Source organism: Lynx rufus, unplaced genomic scaffold (assembly GCF_022079265.1).
Source record: "Lynx rufus isolate CCGP_SWC_20201006 ecotype Redwood Valley unplaced genomic scaffold, mLynRuf1.p SCAF_3, whole genome shotgun sequence".
In the NCBI taxonomy this organism is placed as follows: Eukaryota; Metazoa; Chordata; class Mammalia; order Carnivora; family Felidae; genus Lynx; species Lynx rufus.
In genome coordinates this window covers 118,983,445-118,990,658 of record NW_025814845.1, presented here as the reverse complement: position 1 = coordinate 118,990,658, position 7,214 = coordinate 118,983,445, and the positions used below count along the sequence as shown (strand labels likewise).

The 7,214-nt window shown below is 43.5% G+C and overlaps 1 protein-coding gene across 2 annotated transcripts in view; it reads left to right on the top strand.

The window, feature by feature from the left end:
* The first annotated feature begins 1,100 nt into the window (after positions 1–1,100).
* Positions 1,101–7,214, top strand: part of INPP4B (inositol polyphosphate-4-phosphatase type II B) — a 763,493-nt gene continuing 757,379 nt past the window's right edge. The window contains exon 1 of one of the 2 annotated variants that reach the window (XM_047091643.1): positions 1,101–1,268. The gene's annotated coding sequence lies outside the window, so the exon portion shown is untranslated. The remainder of the gene's footprint in view (positions 1,269–7,214) is intronic. The other variant, XM_047091642.1, reaches the window with a different exon arrangement.

The window sequence follows — 7,214 nt, the reverse complement described above, 5'->3', positions numbered from 1 at the left end:
GCAGCTCAGATCAAATCTCTTCAAGAGAACCGCCAGGTGGCACCTGTAAGGCGCAGATGGAGAGACTCATTTGCCCCACACCCCACAGCCCGGAATAACCAGGCTGCGTGCCTTCCACCGTGGGCTTGCTGGCTAGGAAGTGGGGGAGTTTTAGTCTCCGTTCAGATTGCGTGATTGCGTACCCTGTTTTCCTGACACCCCAAACACCCCAAACGCGCAGAGTTCAGATTTGTCCCCACGCACCCGGGCTGCCAAAGGCGTGTCACACGTTGGCTAGGAGCAACTCGGCCTCAGTCACCAGCCGTGACGTGGGGGCTGGCGGTGGGCTGCGCAGAGCTGGAAGCCCAGACAGTGCCCAGGTCATCCTCGCCAGACCTCCGCCCGGGCCAAGGCAGAGGAGTGGCAAGAGAGACGGGTCCCAGGGTGGTGGCAGGCTGAAGTCCGGGGCACCGGGGACACCTCCTCCCACTGTCCCCTCACCCCAAGTCTGGGCCGGCGCTGCCAGTGGCTGGGGTCTGGGGCACCTCCTCCCGCGGGTTTGAGACCCTTGTGGTTTCTCTGGGCCCGGTCTCAGCGTGGCAGCTCCGGGTCACCCCTCACCACCACTTTGCAGCTGTGCTCCCGCAGCCCAGGCTGGGCGGTCGTCCCCGCTTGCAGAGGGTCGGGGTGCAGGGTGCCAGCTCACGGAGCAAGCGTGTTTGGGTCATTTCGGGCTGAGCGCGGCCGGGGTAGCAACTCCACTCCATCAGTAGCGGGAAGCGAGCTGCGCCAGTTGCGAGACTGTCGCTGCCGCCGCCGCCTCTATTGGGCCGCTGGTGACATTGGGAGGAGACCGCTTGGAACGAGCGAAGGAGGAGGAAGAGGAGCAGGGAGGGTGGGGGTGGGGGGAGAAAGTAGCAATTGTGCCAGGGGGCGTGTGAGCAGCCGGAGAGGCGGCCGCGCTGGTGACAACTTCTCCGGGGCGCGCGCGGCGGGCGGGAGGGAGGGAGGGCTGGGAGCGAGCGCGGAGCGCGGCCGGAGCCGGGCGCCTGGGGGAGCCGCGGAAGCCTCGGGGAGCCGCGGCCGCCTCGGGGAGCCGCGGCCCGCGCCCTGCGCCGCCGCCGCCTGCTCGCTTCCTCCGGGTTCTCAGCTCCGGGTGCTGAGGCTCCAGTCTATAAATAGCAGGTTACAGCTCCTGCTCTGCGCGCACACTCTCACAAGCGAACGCAGGAAAGTCAGGCTAAAAGTGTCTGCTGCTGCTGCCGCCCCCCACTCCGCCTCCGGGAGAGGTAATTACCCGCCTGGGATCCGAGGGCTCGGTGGGGATTTTTGCAGGGTGGCGTGGGCGATGGTGGGTGATTCCGGAGGCGTTGGAGCGCGTCTGAGAGCGTGGGGGCACGTCTTGGAGGGGGGAACTGTCTGTTTTGTATTAAGTTTCCCAGTCTCACAGCCCCATAAGCCTCTCCAGCCCTGTCGCCTAAGGGGTGGGTGAGCTGTCTCTCCTTGGTGGCCGGGGTACCCCTGTCACCGTGCTTGCCCTGCCGCCGAGCGCCCCTCGGCCCGGCGAGCGCGCGGGTTCACCCTCTCGTTCACACTCACACTCTCTGGGCCCCGGGTAACTCTGAGCTCTGGCCTCGCTGACCTTCCCGGGCTGCGCCCACCTGCGCAGTCCCTTTGGAGAGGCCGTGGTGGCCCCCGGGCTCGCTCTTATCCCCATCCCGGCCGCCTAGCTGCCGCCGCCCGCCTCGGGAGAAGTCGGCTTTAAGGCGAGGGGTGGGGTGGGGGGTGGGAGCGAGGGTGACTAGTGCTGAGGTTTCTGTTGCCCCATGTCCTGGGTTTTCCTAAAGGGCCCTTCTCCATGACCACCCCATCCTACCCCCAGCAACTCATTCGGGCAGAGAAGCCCAGCACGTCTCCTCTTGGCCACGAAGCATCCCTTGTCCTACTCCAACGAGGTCTCACTAAGGGGGTTAGAAAGCGAGGGCCTGGGGTGAAGGCACAGGGGAGTGGGGGTGGGGGGAGGGGTCATTGTTTGGAGTCCGAAAACTGAGCTGCCAGCTGCGCAACCTTCCCGGCCCCTCTGGCAGGGAGGGCCCAGGCCGAAGGATGCCTAGGAGCTAGGGCTGGCTCCTGAGTGGACTTTCAGGCTTGCAGCTGGGAGGAAGACGAGGATGCTGGAGCTACACATACCTGTTTCTGCCCTTCCCCTGTGCCTGGGAAACCTCCTCCCTTCCGGGTGGGTGGTGGTTTCTGCCCTGAGGACACGGTGGAGAGGGACCTGCAGTTTCTGTTTGGGGACAGGAGGTTTTATGGGGTGAGGATATGCATATTGATTAGGCTGTTGCTGCTGCTGCTGCTGCACAAAACTTACTGGAAAAAGCCAAGAGGGTTTTCTTTTACTCCTGTTCTAATGGTGCAGATTCGCTCCTTTGCCACTGTTTTTTCTTCTCTGGAGCCAGGTCTTCCCCACTCTTTCTGAGATGTGTTATTTGAGGTCATTACATTTTATGACTCCAGGTGTTGCATTTTGCATATCCCCTTCCTCTCAGTATGACAGAACTTGTTTATAAAAGTGTGACTTTATAAAATAAGTAAAAGCCTAGAAGACAAGAGGATAAATTCATCTTCTTCCCCTCAAGATGGTACTAGATAGTCCTTTCATTGGTGTGAAACTACATTTCAGAGACCGTGCTTGTAACAGGATTTTCTTAACGGTACCATTAAGAAATGGTAGTAATATGCCTTCATGCTAAAACGGCATATATAAGGTACAAAGACTCACCAATAGGGCAGCTGGCTGATGGTGTGCAAGAAGTTGGGTGTTAGGGTACTGGGCAAGTGGGCATTGTCTCACTTAGTAGACAAAGAAAAGCTTACCTTGTGTTCCTTGGCAATATACTCCAGGACAACATTGACAATAAATCAGAGTAAATGACCAATAGCTTTATGATAAGTACATGAGTGTTAAAAATTAAACCTCTTGCATTTATAGTAATATAAAATACTACTGAAATGGAATGTCTTTTCAGCATATTTCTTTAAAATGTGATTTAGAAGATTGTCCTTGAAAGGTTATGAAATTTATATGTGAAGAGAGTCTAGATGCTCAGTGTCATTAGGAACCATGTACTGATTAGAATAGGGCTTTTATCTTGGAAAAACGTTCTCTTCGATTAGGCAATAAGTCAATATTTATTTGTGATAAACTAATAACCAGTTAGAATGTACATATTTGTAACTGTGTTTTGCTTCTGAGTCTTTGATAAAACATAAGAAAAACTAGAGAGACCAAGTTTAGTCTTGTTCCTCTAGCTGTTTAAAGAACATGGTCAAAGTTATAGGCAGAAAATACTTTTAAAATGTAGGATTTTAGCTTTACTATGGGAGTGCCAATGGACCAATGACTTCCTTTATCATAAGATTTTTGTGAAAATACTCATAAACTCATCAGTTAAATTTGATTGTTAAACAATACTATTACATTTTAGTTGCATGAAGTGGAAACTCATTAAGCTTGGGAAAAAACATATTTGTTTTAATTGTGCAAATAGAGAGTATTTCATTTCTTTTTTGAGATTTGGGAGTTTCTTTGAGTAGCGTAAGTCCCCCACATGGGCAACAGAGTTAACTTTTACTACTTTGAGGTAAAACCCAAGAGAGCAATTTTCGTAAAGACAGAAAAAAATGCAAACTGATCTCATATCTCTTAGCAACCAAGTGGATGTCAGTTTCCAAGTAGGTATCTGACATCTGAGAATACAACGTTAAAAAAATTATGAAATCATAATTAGTGAGTAAAATGCTCACTAAATATCTATTACATTTTCTTATTTCACAGTGTGCAATGCCAGCCAGTACTAATATTAGATATACAAATATCATATTTTTGTAATCTTTGTGGAATAAGTCCTTGTCTTTCATAACCATAGGGATTCTAATAGATAGAAATGTGCTATTTTAAATAATCTCAAGTTAAATGTTAATGTTCGGTTGAAAGCTATGTCTGTCTCTTCTGTATTCTGTAGTTTAATTTTTCAACATCTCCTAGCTTTCTAAAGCCCTAGGGAATTTTCTTCACAGGCCATTTTGTTACTACTTTTTGTTATGTTGCATTAGAAATCCTTGATTATAGAACTTCTATAATCCTTGATTATAGGATGCACTCATAAATATACATACTTCCATATTTAGGCTTAAGAAATGAGGTTATTAGATAAATGATTTCAGCTTAAACATTTATTTTTAGATAATTCCAAATGATGATGCTACGATTGCATTTTTTGTGTGTGCAAATACACATAGCCTTTGTTTTACAAAACTTAAATGCAGTATGTACTAGAAAACACACTAAGGTATGTGAGAAAATTCTAAGGAGTCTTCAGGGTCTTAGGCACAACTGTCATTTGAATTAAAAGTTGTTATTCACTTTATACATTTTCACTACCTTGTAGATTAATAGGAACATAGATCAATAGGAATACTATAAAAATGTTTATGAAGTTTTATAATGATATCACTATAATATATAATATAATAATATAATATAATATAATATAATATAATATAATATAATATAATATAATATAATATTTGTATATTAGCTGCAACTGCAGTGGTTTTTCTTATATAAGGCATAGTTGTAACCACTATCTTATTTCCTAGCAGTATCCTTTTATAGATGATATACTGTAAGGCCAGTGGAATATCTAGGAGTTACAATTTTAGACTTTTTATTCCCTTGACTATAAGTTTACTGAACTTATAGTTTACTGAACATTGAGATGTCATGATAGATGTTATACCAACATAGCGTGAAGAGTTGGGTGTCAATATAATATGTGTTCTTAAATCATATTTTCCAAACTGAGTTTCTTAAATTGGAATATTTTGAGTAAATCTGTCTTCTGCATTGGGCAGCCATATCAACTGGGTGTCCTGATTTTGTGGTGAAGGCCTCAAAATAGCCCTTAGAGCCTCAGAGTAGCCTTGATAGAACTAAATGAAACAGCTGGCAGTAGTCATTTGGTTAAGCTGATTAAAGGAAATCTTGAGAAGTTTTCTAGATCATGTGGTTTTGATCAAAGATTCCTTTGGGAATTATCTAAATTAGTGATTTCAAGGGGATGGAGGTAACACTTCCCTTAAAGGCAAAATTATTTCTCCCTTCCTCCTTCTCTACCTCGCTTTCTTCCTTCTTTCTTCTTTTCATCCAGTGGTCTATCTATTTTTACCTGTCCTTCTGGGTATTAAAATGAAACAATGCAACAGGCCTAATATTGAAACTACTGAATGATATTCTTTATTGTCAACATTTCCAAGGATGGAAACATTTATAGCATATACAGTCAGCCTTACCACTCATGCTGATTTTGAATTATTGGAGCAAAAACAACATTGAAAAATATCTTCAAAGATCAAAATAAAAAATAGAATTCTTAAAAATTTCCATATATTGTTTTTAATATATCATTTATTTATAAACTTTAAATACTTTAGAAGGAGAACCTGAGATTTTTAAGTTTTTCACAAGGAGTGTGATTATTGAAAAGTTCAGTAATAGTGATTTAAAGGAACCCTTTTATTATTTTTCACCATGAAAAACTTAATTGAAGGGCACCTGGGTGCTCAGTCAGTTAAGCATCTGACTCTTGTTTTCGGCCCAGGTCATGGTCTCCTGGTTTGTGTGTCCAAGTCCTGAACCAGGCACTGCACTAACAGTGCAGAGTCTGCTTGGGATTCTCTCCCTCCCTCTCTATTTCCCTGCCCCCCCTTCCTCAAATAGATAAATTTAAAACAAACCTTCATTGCCAGAAATGAGTCTTTCACTTTTCACTTTAGTTCTTAAAATAGGTAGTTATGTGCTTTAACTAGACCAAGCTGGGGATTACCGTTGCAGAATACAATGAAGCAAATCAGATGTATTCCCTAACCGCAGTAAAGTCACCTAATGCAATCCTTTCCTTAATCTAGTCTTTCAGATGGTTCTCATTTTGTGTGTGTGTGTGTGGGGGGGGGGGGCTTTATGTTTCTGGCCAAAAGATCAGAGATGACCTCTAGTGATTAGCACAACTAAAACACAAAAATTATTCACCTCTGGGAAAATAAAGTGGAAATGAAAACCAGTGGCATCTGAAATTGAAATTATAACCTGTAGATGAAGCGAGATGATAGCTATGCCCTTAACAAAGCTTGCACATATCGTTAGTGATTATTTAGCATCCTATGATGCCTTTTTAAACATCTTAATATGTCAAACTTGCTAATCACATATTTCACTAAGAACATCAACATGCATCATATTCATGATAGAGTATGTTGCATACTTGATGCACCTTATTAAAAAATAACTTAAAAACATTTAAAAAATTTGTCTTCAATAACAAAACCTGTAGCTTTTTATATTTAATAATCTAATCAGATCTTTCTCACCTGAATTTATGAGACAGAGTTGATTTTTATGGTATGTGTAATTTCACTTATTTTAATAGCCTTCTTATATTGAATGAATTATGAAAAATATGTTTCATATCTGTCTTTCTGGATAAATTTGCTTTAAAACAGAGCATTTCCCCTTTCCTGAAGACACCCATTGTGTATTTGGAGTTAAAAAGACATTTAGCACTAGGTGGCAGTGTGCAATGCTTAGTAGCCTTGTGTCATTTTAATTGCAATATATTCATTATTAAAGCTTTTCTTTTAAGCAGAATTTATTTATGTTGTGAGTGTGTTAATGAAATTAAAATTAACATGAAGCTAAATCTTTAGCAGTATATTTAGAAGATCTATTGTCTGTGAGACTTTAAAGATTTGATTGTAATATTTAACATACACTGCTTTTTATGTGGGGTCTGCTTATAGGAGGAATTATTAGGAATTAATGGAATTAAATGTGCCAGAATTCTGCTTATGACTAAGAGAAAAGAAAAGAAAAAATTAAGTGAACATGATAGAAAAAAAAAGGCCATTCTAAAATAGCCATTTTATTAACCATTTGTATGGTTTTTTAAAATTATTTTTTTAATGTTTATTTATTTTTGAGAGACAGAGACAGAATGTGAATGGGGTTGGGGCAGTGAGACAGGGAGACACAGAATTTAAAGCAGGCTCCAGGCTCTGAGTTGTCAGCACAGAGCCTGACATGGGACTCGAACCCATGAACCATGAGATCATGGCTTGAGCCAAAGTCGGACACTTAACTGAGCCACCCAGGTGCCCCTGTTTAACCATTTGTATTT